At 41.8% G+C, this 20,288-nt stretch overlaps 1 long non-coding RNA gene across 1 annotated transcript; it reads left to right on the top strand.

Moving 5' to 3' along the window:
* The first annotated feature begins 200 nt into the window (after positions 1–200).
* On the top strand, positions 201–14,324 carry LOC310767253. Its single transcript, XR_014550801.1, has 3 exons — positions 201–3,725; positions 6,234–6,348; positions 14,140–14,324. It is a non-coding gene; the product is annotated as an uncharacterized lncRNA (long non-coding RNA).
* Positions 14,325–20,288: the final 5,964 nt, after the last annotated feature.

The following is a 20,288-nucleotide window of genomic DNA, read 5'->3' as shown; positions in this document are numbered from 1 at the left end:
ACAGCTCCCCTGTAATAAGCTCTGCAGTTTCAGAATTATTACACATTTTGAAACGAGTTCTCTTCTTTGTCTTTTAAAAATAAAATAAAAACTGTTTATTATTTCCCCCAGTTTCATATTTAGAAAAGAATGAAAGCCGCAGTTCTGAATTATCTATAACTTGATTTTCTTTATTAATAATAAAAATTGGTAACAGCTTATCAGATACATGCATAGACATGCATAATATATGTGGTGAAACATGCATTCTCCGCCTGCACACGCGTCTTGATAATGCACTGTTTGAAACAAAAGGAATGGTAAAGGCTATTGTGGTAGAGAAATGCTACTACGGAGAGCTGCAGTTAACATGATTTTACTAGGGTTTCCAAACCCTTGAAATAATAATAGTCATAATAATGTCATCAGGGTCTGCGGACACATATTATTTCCGCCATAATAAGAGTTTGTTTTCAGCACTCTGGAAATCATCGTTCCTGTCGAACGGCAGTGAAAGCTTCCTGGGCAAGACTTCGGAAATGGTTATATAACCCCAGCAAACCATTCAAGCTAAGGTCTTGCTGCGACCCTGGCAAGCTTTGAAGCACTGCTCTCTCACTCAACGTGAAAAACAACCAGCCACACAGCTTAAAGGGATCCTTGAGATGGGCTGCCCTCCGCCTCTTGACAACCCCCCTCCACACAACATGAATGTAACAACTGTAGTTTGTCATTTTGCCCTTCCTTTTCTGAGGAAAAAAATGCTTGTGATTTCTTTTGACTTAAACTGGGCATTCAGAAAGCTGTTTTTTATTAATGAACCATATTAAGCCACCAGTGAAAAGCTCCCTGACTCTGTTTAAATAACAGGCTATGATTCCTCCCACCCCCTCCCTTTGGCTCCACAGCTATTAATTGAGGAGTTTCTTTGTTTTTTTCCTAATGAAGCTAACAGAACACATCTGTCAGGTGCTCGTATTCTTCACCCGTCTATAGTATGTAATAGCCCAGCTGGAGGCTATAATGCTGCACAATACCCCTGGCCGTTACAGCAACTATTTATTCCTGGGCTTTTCCTCAGATAGGGATTTGGTAAAAAAAAGAGAGAGAGAAAAGTCTGAAATTTGGGCCTAATTGCTGTTTACACAGCGATAGACACCTGTTCTAGCTAAGACCCTGGCTCGTGAATCCTACACCTCAGACCTTGGGGAAAGCGGAGGGGGAAATTTCAATTGGCTGCCAGTTTAGACACTGAGAAGTTTTCCGAGTGCTTTGTATGCTAAAATGTACAAATGTGACTTGATCTATGTCCAATATTTGACATAACACCGTGTTGGTGTTGGGGATGTGTTTGTTCAAAGGCTAAAAGGGACATGGTGGGAACTAAATATTGTCACACACACACAATTCTGGTTTTTTTTAAATTTAATTTTTTTTAATAAAAAAAAACCAGCCACAGTTTCCTGTTTCTGTTGCTGTGAAGCATTGCTGTTAGTAGCTAAGAGCCAGTTTGTATGCAATGCTAGGGCTGCTTTAATAAGATGTATGAATTATGCTCTCAAACAGGGATTTTTGTTTGTGGGATAAAGCTCATAGACATGTGGATGATGCCCTATGAATTAACCAAAATTGGATAAATAAAGGGAGCATAAGAAAAGGCTTGCTGGAACAGACCAAAGGCCCATTGGCGGGGGGGGGGTGCCTTGGTTTTGGATGAATCCCTAATCTCAAAGCAAAGCAGGGTGTCTTAAGAGGGATTTGGGGCATCTCAGAGGTGAGAGGGATCTTTAAGAGGTGGCATATACCAAAGTGGGATTGCTTTTTAAGGAAAAAATGCTGCAAACAAGCATCTGCTGAAAGCAAAAGGAATGTTATCATAATGCCAGGGTGAGGTGATAGGGAAGGGGAGAGCAAACATCAGAGTGGGGAGAGAGGGCTCAGAAGAAGAGCTCCGTTGTGGCTGTTGGGTCAAACTTGTAAGAAGAGGTGCAATTATTTTCGCCAGAAAGGAACCACCCCAAAAAGGTTCCTAACACAACTCCCTGAGACCTATTTGTCTGCCATTTGGCAGGATTCTTGTCTGACCTAAGCAACTCATGTATTATTACTTTTCATGGTCCATTGATGAGTACCGGTAGTTAAAGGGTTCCCTAGTAAGCCTGGGCTTAAGCTACACCCTGTTTGTTAACTTCCCAAGAAGGAAAAACAACAATATTTGCAGCATACCCTCCAACATTTCTCAGACAAAAATAGGGATGTCCCGTTCCCTGATGATAATTTTACTATCTATACCCCACACGTCTTACTGGGTTGCCCCAGCCACTCTGGGCAACTTCCAACATACCGTATTTTTCGCTCTATAAGACGCACCCGACCATAAGACGGACCTAGTTTTTAGAGGAGGAAAACAAGAAAAAAAATATTTAGAATCAAATGTTGTTGAAGAGGCTTTGTGTAGCAATCCCTCTTGCTGTTCTGGCTTCAGCGATAGCTGCGCAGCCTGCATTCGCTCCATAAGACGCACACACATTTACCCTTACTTTTTAGGAGGGAAAAAGTGTGTCTTATAGAGCGAAAAATACGGTATATAAAAACATAATAAAACATTAAACTTTTTTAAAAACCTCCTATGTTTAGGGAGATTTGATCTCTCTCAGCATCAGTGTCCCTGTAGAGTTTTTGGAAGTGTGTCTCCCAGGTCATTGGCGAGATGTGACAGTCTGCCATTGGTGGACTGCTAGTATGAAGGAGTATTATGGTCTTCCAGAAAAGGGCAGGATTGTTGGATTTGGCTGCATGAATAACCCGTGTCCAGTTCTTTGTTGTTGCTTCCTTTTTCTTCCAGGTCAGCGGTTTTTTGTATTGCCTTTTGTGATACAGGAGATCCATTGCAGAGGCTGGGGTTGTATTGGACGTGAAGGCTTGGTGTTCAGGGCTTTTTTGGCGTTGATACAGTCCTTGTCAAACCATGGCTTGGAGTGGTGTTTTTGGCATCTCCTGTCAGTTCCGTGACTTTTGCTGAGAGGCTGATGTAATTCTCACGTTAGGTCCTTGTAAGCCATCAGGAGGCTTACCTGATTAGTGTATATTTCCAGTATCGTCTAGGCAAACTCCTAGTATCCTAGTATCTTTGGCAAACTCCTCTAGAGTGAAAGGCCACACTCAAGGTAGCCCCATGTGGCTTAGTTATAGTCAACCTATTAATGGAAGGAACTTGGTGTAATAAAACCATACATGATTCTAATATAAGTTAGCAGCCTCTCCAATGCAGTTCAGAGCTCAAATTGATTAAAATGCAATTAGGCCATAAAGCTCGCTGTTTATTACCTCAGCTGTTTGTCAAAGGCATAGAGCGAAAGGAAGGGTTTGTTTCCCCATCTCTCCTTTTTTCCTCTTCTCTTTCTTGTGAGTTTATTTCTGATCAGTGCCAAGCACACTCATTAGCCGGGTACAGGGCAGAAATAAAATGTTATTGCCGTGCCACTTAATCCATAGTCCAATCAGAGGGCAGTAGTCTCTACAGCTGTCAAGGGAGGATTGCAGGCAGTTTTTCGAAACTTTTATTTTCCATTCACTAGTGCCTGGGAGCTACTGGACAGATACATTCCTGCAGCTGAAACGGCCGATGTTCCGACTGATTGTTGTCTTGTGATCTCTGGTTATTCAGAAACTGAAAATAAGATAAAGGCAGTTAAAGGAAGAGGATGGGAAAACGAGAGCAGCAAGTTCTAACAATTAACTGGAAGGTGAGCTTGCATACAAACGAAGAAATATTTTATTTACACATGTGTACACCACCCAATAACCGAACATTATCTGGGCAAAGAGCAAGTAAATTTACAAGCCATAGTTGAAAACAACAACAGGCAAGCAAATCATCACAATGGTACATGGAATAGCTAAAGGGCATTTTTCACATATGAAGCATAAATTGGCTCTAATGGCTGCAACATACCATGTGTGCCACCTCAGTCTCCAAGCAGTGCGAGATTCCAGAGATTCCAGGCCCATACCAAGTGATCAACTTTCCTTTTGGAAATGAGGCACTGCAGAGACTGTGTTGTCTTTATGACATATGGTTTATTTACACACGGATACAACCTGAGGCTATGATGGAGGGGTTCACAGCATAAACACCCCCAAAGAGTCTTGTTTCTCCCATAGCTGCAGGCTTGGATTCAAGCAGAAATCAAACATTGCTTTGGGTCTCTCTCCAGCTTGCTGCCTTCCATCTAGGTCACATCACTGCTCCCCAAACTCCCTACTCTAAACTCTGACTTTATCTGTTGAGGGAAGAGTTGCCACCAATTTGCCATCTCGCATGGAGCACCTTAATCCCACTTAATGGCTCATCACACAGGCTATCACCTGGTTAGAAGGATAGCTGAACTATTCCAAGAATTAGAACTGATTAAATTCTAACATTTGCTGGATCCAAGGATTAGAGGGGTATGGCACCCAGCTCAGCACCCCAAACTGATAACAATATATTTGATTTATCGTTTGAATTCTCACCCACATTTACAGTGTTCATAGCTGACCTGACAAAGCAAGGGAGGCTCAAATGCTTTATAGACAGTTGTAAATAGATAAACAGCTATATAAAATGCAATTATTTGTGTGATTCTCTGAGAGTAAGCCTGGCTGAACTCAGAAGAACTTGCTTCTAAATAAGCATGCATAAGATGTCACTTGTGGAATCATCCAACCTTGGACTCTTTAATAGTGCCCTTAAATGCCAAGCTTTTAAACGTGTTTCATTGGGATTTTGCAGTTTGAATCCCCTGCTCTCCTTGCTTTGAACCCATTTAAATTTTCTTAAATGTTATACACAATGTTTTATATTCTTTCCCCATGACTGTACTGTTTTGTGCAGGGTAGTTGCGTTTGCTAGGGTGGAATAATCCCAAACAATTCTTATAATTAATGATGAAGGAAAAGAAATGGCAAGAGCTGATATGGACATTTGTTATAGAAGCAGGTCACATTTTAAGAGCTAAAACTACGAACTTTTTTGAAACAAAGAGATGTGTAAAGAACTCGGTTCAGTTGCTGGAGTGTGCTGGGATGCTGAGGTTAGTGATGGGGAAAGGGAACAATTCTTACTCCATCTCTCTGCCTTGGGGCTCGCAAAGATGGATGGGTTACAGCCAGAGACAGAAATTAATTTCCTATGGGAATAAACAGAAATACAGAGGGAAGTTGAGGTCATCTGAGGACAGGTAATAATGAAATTAGAGTTAATGAAGATTAGAGGACACCGGACCCAGCTGGGCTCGCCCTAGGGTTCTAAGGGGGCTTCTCACTGGAAAAATGTATTGGAAAGAAAATATGGGAAGCAGGTTACAACTGCAGCCTGATCCAAAGGGTAGGAAAACCCCCAACAACCTTGGGCTGTTCAAACCTAACTTTCAGCATTTCACAAGAAATACACCTTTTTTATTTTTTTTGCCCCTTAAGCCCCATGTAATAAACAGGCTGCTTCTGGCCGGAGATCCGTATAGACCAATATTGTATAGAATAATGTATTCTAAGCATGCCCCCTTGACTACTAGTATCTTATAAGGCACTAGAAATTTTCTCTCCTCTAAAAAGCAAACATCTGCTTAACATAATTTAGAATGCAGTAGAGTAAAAATCTCATCTTGCATTTCAGTGGGAAAATCTCAGTGACTTTGATGAGGCCATATTTTTTATTCTTTTTTTTTCTTTTCGAAACTAAAATAATCAGGTAGGAAAATATTTCATGATTTCTGAAATAAACTATATAATGGCCTGGTATATACAACCGTAAGCTAAACCAGGGCTTACTGAGACTGTACAAAAGTGCAGGGAGCTTGGAACTACATTGATCTCCCCTGGTCCCTTTTAATGGCACTCCATAGCGAGCTGAGCTGATGTTTGTCATAGTTTGTCATTCGAGCTATGACTCGTGGTTAAACTCTAACCCCAAGCTGTAGTCCAGGACAAACCTAGTTAGTGAGGAAGCAACATGCTAAGCTAAACCTTGTCTTAGCTTGGCACAGCAGAGCATAAGAGGATTTGAATAACAGAGCAGCTGTGAGCTCATCTCTAGAAATTGCACTTTTCTGTGATCTCAGTAAGCTATGGTTTGGCTTACCGTGCCATACAAACCAACTCAATATGTACTTAGGCCAATGTAAAATTCTTCTGTGAAATGTTGCTACTCATCTTGAGCTGCCTCTTGCTTTTTCCGAGCTCCTTGAAAGTTTTTTTTTCCTTCCTCTTTGCAGGAATCTTCAAATTTGCCTCAAAATTTCAAGTTACAGGGAAGCCTTGCCTCATCCACCTATTCACACCAACCATAGTCTTTCAGCAGAACATCCAGTGCCAGTACCATGAAGACTGGTAAGTGGCCATTAATGTTTTCTGAAGATGCCAGGAAGGTATGAGCGGAACTTGGCCAAAACATTTATTAGTCTTATTAAATTATTTTTGCTTACCTAAAAATGAACCCTCAAAACTGACTTTGTGTTTTGGCTATGACAACATTTGTAATATGTATTGTATCGTGAGAAGCATATTGTACAGTGTGAAGGGGGTGCAAAGGATTGCACAGCTCCATAGCTGTAGTAGTACCCACCATAGCGGAGAAAGGAGTAGCTTCAGCAGCTCATTTTAGGCCATTTTCTCCCCACACTTTTCAGAACCCAGGTGACATTGCTATCTTTGGTTTCATTAGCCTTGAGAGAACAAGATTAAGACGCAAAAATGATTGATGGAGTTAAAGTCCTTCTGATACATTATTTCCACACCATTTGAAATCTGATGCTCTCATAATGGTTGGTCATTTGTGACATTGGTTCCACATTAATGCTCCACAGAGAAGGTGAGGGTAACCTAAGGTCCTTTTATCATGAAGATATTGAGAAAGATTCTTCCATGTCTCAGTACAAGTACGGTGACTATTCCTAGACTATTGCCATCCATATAAGAGTAGGTTTTTCATAAACTTCAGAGAGTTGGCATCTTCTTCAATGTCACATGATGTGGGATTGATTCCTTTCTCATGCTTTTGTTACACCCTTTTGTGAGATCTCTACTTTTTATGTAACACCCTAATAAAACGTTAATGACAACATACTTCTGTTACCCCTGTCATCAGATGTTCTAGGTTGTTCGACATTTTGAGTTTATAGAAAAGTACACACACACACACACTTTACAAATGCGTGTATTTGTCAGAATTCAATGCAGAGAGTCTGCCTGCCTGCTCTGCAAAAGCTAACAAGCAGCAAGAGAAAGCATAGCTATTGTGCATCCTGGTCTACCATATCTTTTCCAGCTGCAGCAATCAAGACTGAGTTTTGCCCTATAGTAGGCTGGGGTGGGCATGGTGGTCAGTGGTAGAACAGGGCAGGCAGTGCATTAGCTTCAACCTCTTCCATGTGTAGCTTTTAACTTGGGTTAACACATGCCACTCATGTTTACTCTGGCCTGGAGTATAGAGAATGCAGGTAAACTGGTGAGTAGTACTATTACTGCCTTATAAAACTGCAACTGGTCTTGAGGCTTTTTTGGAATCTTCCAGCTCTGTGATTCTGTGGTTGATAAAGGCATTCTCTCCCGCCCCCTTGGAAACAACCATTTGTCTGGTGAGTGGGGGTTTCAAAGAGCAGCCTGAAAGGGCATTCCTTGAGCACCCTTGATTGTGAAAGATGTTATACGCTAGCAGTGTCCCTTGGGCATGGTCAATACAGGGGTGAAATGATCTCCTCAGCTTGCAACCAGGCAACTCACAAGAGACTCGGGTGCCTTCTCAAAAGGCTTGTAGTGTTATATGGTTACACATAGTCAAAACAAAATCTGTCTTGTGATTCTTGATGTCCGATTTATGAATTTATGAAGAATCACAAGACAGAGAAACCAGTAGGAGAACACTTCAATCTCCCAGGACATTCTATACAAGATCTCAAAGTAGCTGTATTACTACAAAGGAATTTCAGAAATAGACTGGAAAGAGAAGCTGCTGAATTGCAACTCATTACCAAACTTAAAACCATGGAGAGACCTGGTCTGAACAAAGACATTGGATTCTTATCTCATTATACATGACAAAGCCATTTTTCACCTTCTCACCCCTTGCTTTTTCCTGTAAGACCTATTGCAGTCGTTAAGAGTCGTCAACAGGCTCATCACAGCTATCTGCCAATCACCCATTCCCACCACCCGTCTGAGTAATACCCCTCCCCACCTTCTCACTATACAGAAGGATCTGGCAACTTCTGTTTCAGTGTATCTGAAGAAGTGTGCATGCACACGAAAGCTCATACCAAGAACTAACTTAGTTGGTCTTTAAGGTGCTACTGGAAGGAAAAAAAAAATTTTTGTTTTGACTATGGCAGACCAACACGGCTACCTATCTGTAAATGGTTACACATGTAAAAGAACATACCAGATTGTTAATCTACAGGGAATGTATGTGTTCATGAATGTGTGCGTGTTGGAGTAGGAGCATTTATTCCTGCAAATATCCATTTGCATTCTAAAGTAGTACACTCCAGACATAGGCTTACTACTCTTGATGGATAATGGAGCTGACCTGCCACAGGTGTTTTCAGTGTAGTAGCATACTCTCCAACATTTCTACAATGAAAATAGGGGCGTCCTATTCCATTACAGTGGTACCTTGGTTTATGAACTTAATCCGTTCCAGAAGTCCGATCTTAAACCAAAGCGTTCTTAAACCAAGTTGTGCTTTCCCATAGCAGCGGGGGACTCAGTTTACAAATGGAACACACTCAACATGAAACGGAACATGTTCTGCTTCCAAGGCAAAGTTCACAAGCCAAAACACCTACTTCTGGGTTTGCAGCACTCTTAATCCAAGTTGTTCATAAACTAAACCAAGGTATCACTGTGTTGTTGTTGTTGTACCTCACCAATCTGACTGGGTTGCCCCAGCCACTCTGGGTGGCTTCCCGCATATAAAAACATAATAAAACATTAAACCTGTCTTCTAAAGGTTGTATAGTTACTTATCACCTTGACTGGGGGATAACTCCATACTCTCCAACACCTCTCAGATGAAAATAGGGATGTCCTGAGGAAAAGCAGGACATTCTGGGATCAAGTCAGAAACCGGGATGGCTTCTGTAAATACGGGACTGTCCCTGGAAAATAGGGACAGCTGGAGGGTCTGTAGTAGGCCCTAAGCAGTGGTACACTTGGGTAATTTAGACTCTGGTCATACAGCTTCCCCTTTGGACAAAATTGTAATGTGTATTACTTCACTTATGCCAATGTTCTTACTTCTCCTTTTGCTCATTCTTTTGAATGGGACCCTAGACTAACTATCCCCTAAGTCCTGTTGAGTTCTCCACTGACCCTAAGGTTAAATATATTAAGCGACTTGATCTTAAATACCTACCATAAGTCTGTTTGCATGCCCCGACAATGAGTATAATACATGGAAGAAGGTTTGTCTGCAATCAATAACATGTATATTATTTTTTTGCCAAAAATCAATATAACTTGTTTTCCACGTAATGTATTTACTAGGTCCAATTGGTGGAGGCTGTTAGCATTTGATTGATATTTTGTTAAATATGCACACCCAAATTTTACCTCCTCTTTTCTTCTTCTTCTTCTTCCTCTCATAGTAAATTTAAGCACTATAACACAAACTCCTTTGGCAATTTATGGCACTGCCAAGAAATGAACTGAGTTCAGAGATAAACATTTATTTCATCTCTCCTTGCGAGTGGGAACATAAAGCCATTTTATTTCTGAGTATTCAGTAGGATTTTACCCTGAGGCATGTCCGTGTCAAGGAATATAGGGCAATTTTTACTGTGGTAACCTGTTCTGAAAACACAGCCTTCCGTTTTGTGAAAATTTCAATTAGCAGCAAAATCACTTTGAAAATAGTAGAACCATTCAAAGTATGCTGCAGTTACTAGGCTGCCATTCAAGCAAGAGATGTAAATATAAAACAAAGCGGTAAAGGCTGGCGAAACATCTGGTAATATAATTTTGCAGACATTGTTTCTGCTTCTTTGTTTAGCTTTCATTGATTTGTTTCTCCCTTTTATAATAAAATGAATTCCTCCCAAACAAAGGCTTATATCTGTTCTCATTTTAGGTAGACTTGGATTTGCAGGCTTGCGATGGGACAAGGCAATTGTAGCCTTTAATCGGACTACAGAAAATAGAGTTCACACTAGAGATTTCACACAGCAGTGGCGTGACATGAGAAGTCCTTTCCAAATCCTCCCTCCTGTGGAATTGCTAAATAGAGAGGGAGTCTTTTCCATTTTGGAAAATTGGTAGTCTTGGTGGTGTCTTCCATTCTAAGAAGAGAAATGGCCCATTGGCAGCTCCTGGGGAGCATCTATAGCCAAGAGAATGAGTCAGGGACACTCCAAGACCTTTTGCTGGCTGAGGCAAAGGACAAAATGGCATCTCCCACAACTTCATGTACAAAAGTCAACAAGCCTGCAGTTGAATATGTCTTCAACACAGGCAACAGTGAGCATCCTCCATCATGCCATAATACACCAGGCTAGCTTACAAGGTGCGTGGCAGGCCACACTGACACCCACACAGGAAGAAGAAAGGAGGAAATCTCCAGTGTTCAGGGCAAAGTTTATTAGCCCCAATGCATTTTGGGAGAATTTTTTCTTCATGACACTCTTATTCTGTCCTGGAAGAAAGATTTATTCTGAAATGCATTGGGCCTGATAACTGCCAGGTATCCAGGAAAAGGATATTCTCCTTTCTTTTTTCTATGATTGGTACTTTCCCTTTCGTTTTTCTTCTTCAGAAGCGTCAGTTCCCAAAATTCTGTGACACTCTACAATGACCACGAAATAGACCCTGAGATGCAGATAGGAGCAACAGTCTGCACAATAGGTTGAGTCACTGGAGACACCAGGGGCCTGGAATGGGTTTAACCCCAAGTACACTCTTTTGACTCTACCTCCCCCGATAAGCTAGCAATTGTGGTATTCTATTAGGAGGAAAGTGAAGCAGGTGAGGGGGAAATGTGCCTTTTGCCCCCTCAGACATGGCAGCCTGGTTCTCACTGACAGGACTCCCGTGGAAGTAAGGGTAGAACGTAATGCATAACTAACTAACTAACTAACCCAAAGGGAGATGCAATGTGTCTCAGTGGAAAGAAACACTTGGAGAAATTCAATATTTCCCATGGGTTCCTGCATTATTCAAATGACATACATGTTGCTAGTAAAATAATAACTGAAGCTGTACTCTTGAGGACCATGCAAACAGTTTTGTGCACACAGGCAGGGCCTCTTTTTAAAAATTTCCTACCAGCAATTCCTGCATTTTTCAGATTGACAAACCATTTTAGAAAGTGGGGAGCATCTCAGGGTAGCTTATGATGAACTGCGGAGAACTAATATTTGGGAGTGGGAGAGATCAAAAGCCCCACTACATGTGCCCCTCAAAGGTTGTCTCAGGATTGTCGCCTCAGGGAACTGAGTCACTTAAAAGTTGAATGCATCTCTCTCAGATGAAAATGGGGCTCAGGGCAATCCCAAAGTAGTACAGCAAGCTATGCTTTCTTCATAGCCGTTGACTGTGATTTGTGGACAGTGTCTTCCATAGGAGCTTAGAGATTTTAATTTGTAAACACTCCTTTACTCATCCTCTGGACATTAAAGTGCACCTGGAGGCAAGATTATGAAAGCATTCTCAAGCCTTCAGTAAAAGAAAGAAGGAATATGGAGGGGCACCTTTAAACTCTGTGCTTTGATCTCGAAGCTGCCTTTGCAAATTGTTGTTTGATTTGGGCAAAGTAAGTTTCAAATTGATTGGATGTGCCGTGTGATCCTAAACATGTTTACTGAGAAGTAGTCCATGGAGTGCTGTGGTGTTTGCTCCATAATAAGATACAACTTTGTCTGGCCTTAGCCTGATAATCTAGGATGGTTCAGTCAGAGGTTTGCAGGAATGTTTTGTGATGGGAGCTCTGTACCCTGTTTCATTTTGCTTGTGGTAGTGAAGCCCCTAACACTGATTAACTGAAAAGAAAAAAAATGTTCAGTAGCACCTTATAGACCAACTAAGTTTGTTCTGATATAAGCTTTTGTGTGCATGCACACTTCTTCAGATACCAGATATTGATTAACTGAATTAATGTGATGGGCACATAATATTGTTCACAAACATTCCAGCTAACCAATGTGGGAGCAGGGGGGAGCTGTGGGAATGTTAACAGTCCAGATTCTGTGAAGGCAAAGCAAGTTTTCAGTTTGGCTGGGATTAAAACTTCACACAAGCACAGATCTTCAAAAAAACAAAACAAAAAAGTTCAAAGATAACATTATCAAAGATAACTCACACCCATATAAAACTATATACAACATAACCAAAATAACAGATTTCTGAGGCAGATCACAACATCCCCCTTTTATTAAAGGTAAAGGGACCCCTGACCATTAGGTCCAGTCGTGACTGACTCTGGGGTTGCGGCGCTCATCTCGCTTTACTGGCCGAGGGAGCCGGCGTACAGCTTCTGGGTCATGTGGCCAGCATGACTAAGCTGCTTCTGGCGAACCAGAACCCTTTTATTAAAACAATTGTATATTTTAGGGGACTGCAGTGACCACAATATTCACTTTGTACCTGTATTTTATAGTATTGTGATGCAACCTGATCTGTTTCAGATCTGATCTGTGTCATTCTGATCAGATTTGTGATCTGGAATGAGATCTGATCTCTTAAATGTGAGCTTTGTTTGGCCCACATTGATTACAATGGGGGATCAAAAAAGGGCTGTAATTCCCCCCTTTTTTTTACTGTGAAAAGTGGATGAATTTGTAGGCAAAGGAGCCCCTCTGGAGTGGATTAATCATACCAAATTTCAAACAAATCAATCGATTAGCTTTTGTTTAGCTTTAAGAACATTTTAAAAGTCTGTAACTTTTAAAACAAATTCTGTCAGAATTTAATATGAATTGCAGGCATGGTCACCATTTCTGAAGAGGGAATAAACTAAAAGATTGGAGCGGTGTTTCTCCAACAAGGGCAGCCTTCCACTCTTACATGCTGGCTGGGACTGATGGGAGTTGTCGTCCAAAACACCTGGAGGGCATCAGGATGGCGGAGGCGGCCATGATGGCAATGGCAATGTAACATACGCCCCAATTCTCTAAGCAGTGAAAAGTCCAAAGGTTCAGGGGTTACCCAGGTTGGGTTCACTTTGGAAAGAGATCACTGGGGATTTACTGGCAAAGATTGAATATAGATGGAGATACACAATTTTAATAGCCCAACAAACAGCCCAAGTCCACCCTTCCCATATCACATATCAAAGGTCATATTCCCTCCTGGGCAACATTCTGAAGGCCACATGCCACTGGTGGTTGGGGCCAGCAGCAAATGTGAGTCTTACCTTTCATCAATGGGCTACATTCTCACCATGCAAAAGGCAGAGGTTTCTAAACACGTGCATGTACACCCACCCACCCTCCAATATTCCTCAGGTGAAAATAGGGATATTTGTAGTTTTAATGTCATATTCTTATTTTTGCTTTGTGAGCAAAAAGGGAACTTTTCTTATACAGCAACAATATAAATGTGCATAAGTAAGTAAGTAAGTAAGTAAATGCTTTTATGTATTTTTCTGCTTGTACATCTCATTTTTTAGGGTGCTGGTGCAATGCCTTAATTGTCCCCCAATCAATTTATTTCATTTGTGCTTTTTAAAAATCTAATCAACCAAATGTTATCTGGCTGCTTAAGAGGTTTCTCTTAATGCACTAATGCATCTCTTGATATGATAAACTCATATTTGGAATGAGATTTCAATCGGATTCTTTCAAATTCCATCCATTACATTTTCTCTTCCTTTGGCTGAATTCATCATGACTGTTCCAGTCTAACGATGCCCACTGGTGATCTACTCTTGTCTTCCACACAGAGGTGGGTACTGCTCAGTGATGGAATAAGATACGCGTACATAACTCATGCCGCTCTTGGGGGTTCGTCCCTAGATGAAAGGCGTCATTATAACAATGTGATCATTATCATTATCATGAAAAATCTTCTTAAGGAAGCGATTCCACCTTCTGCTTCTGACACCTCATTTCTCTGTTGTCTCCAGAGCCCCCTTTGTATCTCCTAGGAGCGTCAGTTCACATCTTAATCTCTTTATGTGTAATCTCATTACAGATAATCCCATTTGCTGAAGATGTCAGGAGTACCTTGCCTCTATGTGAGGAAGGATTTCCACTCATCATCTCACTTTGTAACCGATCCCAGATACATTTATTGTATAAACAGTCTAGCTGGAGTGGGAATCTCCCTCAGGTTGGAGTTGTCTATGCTCTGCTGGTATAAAAAATATGTCGGGGAGATGCAGAATAGTTGGGATGTGGTGGGAGGGTGGGGGAGAGATACTGTCTTTTCCTTTCCAATTACTCTCAGCAAAATGACTCACTATTTACACTAGGTGGAGAGGGAATTTGTGATATTTTCCCAGCTAAAAGAACAAGATTTATAAAGTAATTAAAAACAAAAAGCTCTGAATGACTTTTAGAGACTCATTTATCTTGGACCCAGTCAGTCTTGTAGAAGAAGACACAGTGTGAGCCGTCCTTACTTTGATTCGGTGTGTTGTTTTGTTTAAAGTCAATTGCTGTTTTCATCTTGTCAGTTTGGGGGAGGATATAGAGGTCTCTCAGTTTGTAAAATGGGCCACAGTAGGTAACCAATGATGAGCTCCGGGAAGTAAAGGCCTTGAGGGGTGGAGGGCAGGATGACAGGGATAAAAACAAACAAACTTGGACGATAAATGATATGTGCAGCAGTTTGGGTGTGTGTGTGGAATGCTACTTCTTATGTTGTTTCCTCTAATATACTAATTCTTAATGCTGTTGAGTGGGCTACTATCACTGATTTTGTTTAAAGATAAAAAATCTGAAACCTAATATTCTTATTAATAGGAGGGGGTGGAATAAAAAAAACCCCAGTCACTTTCATTTGATGGTTTTGTTGGGGGGTGGGGAGATGTTTGTACCACTCACCGACTGGCTAATGAATAATCAGATTTCACAGCTTGAGTGCTGGGGTGGTAATTTGGTTGCACGCCATGCTCCAAATCCATGGAATAGTGCTTCATTAATGTGAAGACCTGTATAATCAAACAATTAGCAGTCTCTTTGCTGCTAAAGCAGCTTTTCATCAGCATATATACTTCACTGGGAGATGAGTCTCAAATTGGCGGATCTGACAGCAGAACAAGTCTTCTACTAAATCATGGTGGCTAAGAAGAGTGTGGACACAAGACCCATGTTTTTAATGCCTGAAGGGCACGTTGTCACTCCAGGCATATCACACCGCATATGTTAATATAGCGTCAAGGAATGAATGAAGTTGAAAGCCAATGGACTACCCATTCATTAGGGGGAAAAGGAGATATCTTACTGTATATGTGAAGCCATTATCAAAATGCATAGCAATCTTTTTCTGAAAAGCAATCTATCAAATTATTTCATTTAAAACACAAAACAAAGCAAATCATCATTTTTCTTTCCTCTACTCTTTTTGTTTGTTTTTACCAACCATGGTTCAAAAGTGTACTGAGATTGTAAGAAAATCTATGCTTGGAAGTAGCTTGGATAGCATATGTATGTGTAGCTTGGCTGAATTTAAAGTCAATTTGGGTTGAAAGAACCAAAAAAACCCAAACACCCTTATGGAGAGTCAATACACAATGGGCAAAAACATGAATTTTCCCTTTGATGGCAGCAATGAAGTTCTGAACATGTGCAGTTTCAAGGGCCACATTGCAGGAGTTTGACAAATCTCTTACACAGGAAATAGCAGGCAGATTATTATAGTGGCAATTGCACTCATTTCTATTTTACTATGTTCATGTAATGGGAAGCACATTGACTGAAACACCAATGGTAAGAGCAGTCAGGCTGGTTCGTTTCACACAAATTGCTTAGAAGCATACCTGTACATTTTGCTTCATAACTTTCTTCAGAGGAGGGCTAGGGATTCACTTTTTTCACTGATGTTTCCAGCGCTACTCAACCTCTCCTTTCATCAAAGAGCGGAGAAATGCAGAAAGCATCTTCTTGCAAATGAATGCAAATGTTGTTTTGATACAGATGGGGAACTAAGGCTGAAAAAAGTGACTGGCAGAAAGCCACATAGTGAATCCATGGCACCTAGGCTTCCCCAAGGCAAGTATACAAACAATGGACCACATTATATTATTCAATACACTAACCTTTTTCTTGCTTTTCCCCACAGAAGTAAAGAGGAACATGAAATAGCCAGCCTTCCACAAATACATGCGATTCTTTCTAGCAGAGAAGTGGGTCATCTGTAGCTCTACAGATGTTGCTGGACAACTTCCATAATCTCTAACCATTTTCTGAGCTAGCTGGTGCTGATGAGTATTGGAGTCCAACAATACCTGAAAGGCACAGGTTGCTGTAGGTTTTTTTTATGATGGTTGCTCTCAACCATGGTGGCCATGATCTCTTCTTATCAGCTCATTGCATTCTCTCCTGGGTAAGAATGTTCTAAGCACTGATAGCCATGCCTGATATTTTTCAGATTAGACTACTAGAACACATATTCTATGGCGTCCTGGAAGAACCTGATCATCTTCCAATCTGGATTTGGAATCACCTCTTCCAATCTGGATTTGGGACAGGGAACGTCTTTTGGATAGAAACTTCCTGGGTCACCCTAGTATGTAACCTGTTTCAAGAGTTGGCAGGGAAATGTCTCCTAGACCTCTCAGTGCTGCTGTTTGAAATCACCAACTGTGGTGTCCTTCTGGATCATCACAAAGGGATGGGAGACCCAGAAGGTAGTGCTGTGGGAGGGATGCTACTGTTCTTCTCCGTGGCTGATGGAGTTCATCAGCATTCCATCTTGTCCCCCATGCTGTTCAAAACCTATATGAAAATGCTAGGAGAAGTCATCTGGAGATTTGGGTTGCGGAGTCATCTATATGCAGATGATACCCAGCTCTGTTTCTCATTCATATCTGATCATAGGGAGGCAGTACAAATCTTGAAACACTGGTAGCTGTGAAGGACTAGCTGAGGCAGAGCAAACTGAAAAACAGTTTGACGCTACAACAGAGTTGGCATTAAAGAAACATATAAAAGGCTTAGGTAAATAAATGCATTGTAGATACACTGACAAGTAGTGGATGGTGTGGCATGGAGGCTTTGCCCATTTGATCTCCCAAGTTGCTGCTGCTTACTGGAAGGAAAAAGAGAGAAATGAGGCAGCAGGAAGCTTGGCATGGTGCAAATGCGCTGTCAGGAGCGCTGGATTGGCTCCATGAGAGCATTTGCACCATGCTGACCTTCATGCCACTCCACACCCCAGTAAGCAGTGGCAACTCAACTGTCAGGAAAACCAGTAAGCACTGTCTTTCTACCACACCACCCACTAGTGACATTAACAAAGAAGATCCATAAGGTCTAACTACATATGAGGATAATCTTGATGGAACCAAGACTCATGCTGACCTTTTGGTTAAATGTTTTGGATATTGGTGCCATTTTAAAATTGTTTTTATATTTACTGTGAGCCATCTTGAGGAAGACATTCTGAAAGGCAGCACGGAAGTTCTCAAAATAAATATTTTTTTAAAATGCTTTTAAGTAAGTTCAGCACTGTGCAATGCAGGAGATAATGCTGGCTGGGGGCGGGGAATTAAATGCATAAGCTGCACTGATAACTATCAACTTGACAGTAATTGTCCAACAAGTAAAGATGATTTTCTTTTCTCTGATAAATATATATACACATACAATATTTGTAACCAGCATTTTCATTTTCGGGTCACTTGTTCTGCTGTCATAATTTGTTCTGACCAATCAGTTATATGTTGTAACAGATGTGCTAGATTGGAGCAGGCTGGAACATTTGGCTGCAGTAATACAGTTTGTATAATAGGGGTCCCAGCCAATGAAGCAAGTGCTTAACTGTTTCACACACCGGCTGAGGATTCAATCCATTATGCTTGCTGCTAACATTGTTTAGTTGCAGTGAAAGTTAAACAGGCTTCAGGTTTTGTGTGTAGCTCCAGATTTTATTTCTGCCAGTAGTGTAGTCCTGAAGATTCCTGTCCTATTGATCAAAGAGCAACTTTTATTCATAAAGTGTACATGCTCTATTTATTCTTTCATCTTGTAAGCTAAAATCAGCCCCTGTGTCAGCAGGAATTCAGTTTCTCCTTGGTCTCTCCAGTCTACCCAAGGCTGAAATGATGAATGCAGCAGAAGGCTGCAACTGAATTCACATCCTCAGCAATTCAGCATGCCCCGCACAGGTCCATCTTCTAGGCATTGTACAGTTCGTACAGGAGGCCTCTCAGTTTGATAAATTGGGTCCTCCCTTAAAGAGGGCACGTATTGCGGTGAGACCTGGACAACCGACACCCTGTGTTGTGGGTGGGAACATTTGGTAAGCCACAACACCCGATTGGTAGGTCCCTCGAAGCTGGGGACAATCTGGCCAATGGGATGCACTCCAAATGGTTCGAGGAACCTATTTATGCCCATGCACGTGACCCAGAGCTTCCTCTTTCAGCACATGCATTCGCAACACCTGCCCACCTCTCCCTACTTTTAGGGCTTGTTGCGTTTGACCTTGCTATGCCGTCGTGTGTCGTCAGTCCGTCATTGGGACAGGGGCACAGCATGAATTTTCCCCACTTGGCTGATTGGCTGTTGCCATTTGGGTTTTGCCTGCCGCATAGCAAATCGTCACAACTTGTAAGGTTGTGGATAGGCTCTGGTTCAAGTGATAGGGGTGGGAGAACGCTCTCGCCATCCCTATGTGAAGGGTATTTCATTAAAGGAATCCAGGGACTCGATGGTTTGGTCAACCCCTGTGAGCGGGTTGTGCCCGTACCTGAGTCCAGGGGGACATTTGGGTGGTGGAGTTAGCCCGTGCCTGGCTTTCCGCTTATCCAGGTGTTCACCCTTGGCTGACCTATGCTGGTGCCCTGGGTCAGCGCTATCTGCATGGCAGGGAGCTAGTCCAACCAGAGCCTATGCAACCAGTCACTTTCTGTAATCAATAAAGTTGTGGCCTAAATTCTGCCAAAAACCAAACCAAAATTTTGAGTCAAGTGTGAATTTATTTAGGGGGGAGGTTTCTGGGTCTGAACATGCAACGACTGCAGAGAAAATGCCTCCAAGTGGTGATGAAGGATGGGAGAGGATTTCAATTTGGTTTGCATTTTTCAAACCCAAATGCAACTGAAATTCACACTTCTCTGAATTTTGCAATGCAAAACGCAGACGAAATAATGTGTATGAGAACGTACGAATTTGGGGAAAGTGTGTGTAAAATGCTTATGAATGGAAATAACATACAAAAATGTCCCATATTAGGTAACACTGCTTGCAAAAATAGGTGTCTTTGGCAAGGACAGCTGCTGCTCATTGGGACTGGTAGGGCAGAAGCCAGGGAGGACAACAAAATGACCGGTGGTGGCAGTGAATCTAGTGTCCACCCCCCATCCTCCTCCCCACAGAGTTCTGCAATGGCAGCACTGAGATTATGGAGAAGGAAGGTGACAGTCAATGCCGTCCCCTAGACTGGAGGTAGGTCAGGCAAGTGGTGGTTGGCTGTGAGCAGTCTGGGGTTAGTGGAGCAATACCCCATCTGTCCTAATGGACCAGCCGCCACTGTTCACAGGCAAAATGGTGTATATGAGGAGCAATGAACACAAAAATGTTGAAAAATTGTCATCAGGCCTTTAATTTTAAACTGCAAGCTGCAGAAATGTGGCAAACTGAACTTAAGGGAGGGGAAGAAGAGAAACTGAGAGACTGAAATTGACAGATTTGTCATTTCCTGGTGGTGAGATAGCAAGAGCAGCCACAAAAATAGATAACCTAGGAAAGTTTAGATAACCTAGGAAAGTGTCTGTGGGATCCGCACTGTGCCCCTCCCACAGCTCATCCTGTCACCAGTGCCGTGTTCTGAGCATGAGCAGAAAGGACCTCATGCCTCCTTCGGAGGTGAACCAGAAGTTATGGCAGGTCAGTTTTATCATACTGCCTTGACATTTGAGGGACTGTCCTTGTGAAAGCTTCTCAGTCGGGACATTAGCCCATGTTCTTCCAGTGTTTCCCAAACTTGGGTGTCCAGCTGGTTTTGGACCACAACTCCCATCATCCCTAGCTAGCAGGGGCAGTGGTCAGGGATGATGGGAATTGAAGTCCAAAAATTGGGTGAATCCAGAAAATGATTAGAGTGAAAGGAGAGTAAGGTTAAGATAGAAGAAGAGATCAAAGAAATAATGAAATGAGTTTAAGCTAGTTGGAAAA

This window comes from Podarcis filfolensis (assembly GCF_964270895.1).
Source record: "Podarcis filfolensis genome assembly, chromosome: 7".
Classification (NCBI taxonomy): Eukaryota; Metazoa; Chordata; class Lepidosauria; order Squamata; family Lacertidae; genus Podarcis; species Podarcis filfolensis.
Note: the sequence above shows the minus strand (reverse complement) of the source record. Positions and strands in the feature narration are given on the sequence as shown.